Source organism: Corvus brachyrhynchos, unplaced genomic scaffold, assembly GCF_000691975.1.
Source record: "Corvus brachyrhynchos isolate BGI_N302 unplaced genomic scaffold, ASM69197v1 scaffold100, whole genome shotgun sequence".
NCBI lineage: Eukaryota > Metazoa > Chordata > Aves > Passeriformes > Corvidae > Corvus > Corvus brachyrhynchos.
The window spans coordinates 943170-944411 of record NW_008236230.1 but is presented as its reverse complement, the minus strand read 5'-3'; positions in this window follow the sequence as shown (position 1 = coordinate 944411).

Here is a 1242-nt window from a genome sequence, read left to right as displayed (position 1 = left end):
GAGCCCCAGGTCTGTGTTAAAATTTAGACATTCTTGTAAGTGTCCGGCAGAAAACTACTCCAAGGCAATATTTTAAATCTAAGAGGCACAACCATTTTTTCTTTTTGTCTCATTTCCACTCAGTTACACCAACAAGAGGACTGCTAGTTAGAAGCCTTTTTGTAGGCAGTGACTCAGAAAGGTTACTGTCCCAGCCGCTGATTTTAGCTTAAGTGCATACTGAAAGAAGCAGGGAAGGGAACATTGCTGTGATATTACTGCTGTGATAGTGCACCACCAAAAGCAGGAAAAGGGAGGCTTGTCATACTTCTGAGAAGACTGACCTCATGCACATGTATGCCTTAATTTAGCAAGAGATGCATATGTTTATATTTATTTCAGTCAGAGCAGCAACAGGATTCATCACTGACTTATAAAACTGACTGATTTATTTTTCACTTCTGTTCCATGGAAGATAATTGCAAGTCATGATGCTGCCCAGGCACTGCAGTGACTTAAGGTCATCATCTTAGCTGCAAGACAGGGCCAGATCCACAGGCAGGATAGCTGCATTATTGCACTGCTGCATAAAAGCTAATTAGCCCAGGTAAGAGGAAATTACCTCCACACTGCCATGCCTAAAGTGTTCCCAGACCTGACTTGTTCACAGCTCAGAGTTCCCTGAGCTTTGTCTCTTATAGGCATATCTGCATTTGGATCTCAAAAACCTTGTGACTCATTTTTGAAATTAAACAATTGTTGGACATAGGTGACAGTTCGGGTTTGATAACTCCAAAATAACTTTGACTATGTTCCATGGATTTGGAGACCAATCAACAACATGCGTATGTATTCATAAACACATGTATGCATCTGTAAAAATCGTCTCATTGATGTGCCTTTGAAGTATTTTTTTGACAGAAAGCCCAGGTAACTTTATTCTTCAATAAGGAAAGAGCCAACTCTTTAGCACTGATTGTTACAAGGTTGATTTCCCTGAGACAAGAAAATATGGACCTGCATGGAAAATTCACTGAGAATTCTGTAGAGACATATTCTGCTCTTAGTTTCATCCTTGTTTCTTAAGTAAAATTTACTATCCTTTATTTCTCATTTGCCTTCCACATTTGAAGATATCTTTAAAGAAAAACAACCAACATTGCTAGGTGTATGGAAATTCAGACTCACGAAAAATGGCTGATTGGCACAGAAGAGAGCAAACTGGTGTCTGACATATCCATCTGAATGCTGAAGTTTGGTTCA